Genomic DNA, 877 nt, shown 5'->3' with positions numbered 1-877 from the left:
ATGAGTAGTTGGTGGTCTGTTCCACAATCAGCTCCTGGCCTAGTTTTCACAGCTGATATTGAGCTTCTCCAGCGGTTCTTTCTGCAGATGTAATCGATATGATTCCTATGCATACCATCAGAGTAGGGAGTTGAATTTTAACCCAAATGTGACATCTCTCTGATGGCTCAAAACCTCTAGCTGCTTTGAGGGAGCAAGATGGGCCATCTGTTCCAGTGTTATTCACTATTCCCCCAGGAAACTAGCTGGAGGGTCAGCGACCAGTCTTTTCAGACTCGATGTCAACACATTACTGTGATTCTTGAGCATTAATATATGCGAGTGACTTGTTATTGTTACTGTTGTTTACTGTCCAGTCAGAACCTACCTGTATCTGACCCTCCAGTGTGTTTTCAGAAGCAGGAAATTGTGAGGGATGAGATTGCCCATCTTCCTCCCAAGAAGTAGCTGGTGGTTTCAATTGCATACCTTTGCACTCTTGTTCCTTCCCACTTAGCCACCAGTGATTACTACTATAAATAAGGAGCTCTGGTGGCCTGGTAAGAAATTGTGCTACCAACACAAAGGCATGCTGTTCAAATGTTGTAGCTGCTCCATGGGAGGAATGTGGTCAGTCTCCTCCTGTGAGATTTACAGCCTCTGGAAACCTGTTGGAGGGTCAGCTATGGGTAGTTCTGACTCAACCATACATAACAACAACTATATAAATAACCATAAGGCATACACTCTCTTTTTACTTAGATATGTTAAATCTCATGTTTCTTGTTGTTGTTTTTGTGTGCCAGCTGAGTGAAATATCCCAGTCACAAAAGGACAAATATTACATGATGCCACTGTTGTAGAATGGGACTGTCCTTGGGGTTGGGGAGAGACTGAG

At 43.6% G+C, this 877-nt stretch overlaps 1 protein-coding gene across 2 annotated transcripts in view; it reads left to right on the top strand.

Moving 5' to 3' along the window:
* GRID2 (glutamate receptor, ionotropic, delta 2) overlaps positions 1-877 on the top strand; it is a 2,375,079-nt gene that overhangs the window by 1,723,080 nt on the left and 651,122 nt on the right. The gene's annotated exons all lie outside the window — the stretch shown is intronic.

The sequence above is a fragment of the Elephantulus edwardii genome, unplaced genomic scaffold (assembly GCF_000299155.1).
Source record: "Elephantulus edwardii isolate Elephantulus edwardi_28Jun2011 unplaced genomic scaffold, EleEdw1.0 scaffold00144, whole genome shotgun sequence".
In the NCBI taxonomy this organism is placed as follows: Eukaryota; Metazoa; Chordata; class Mammalia; order Macroscelidea; family Macroscelididae; genus Elephantulus; species Elephantulus edwardii.
This window is presented reverse-complemented; position numbering and strand designations above follow the sequence as displayed.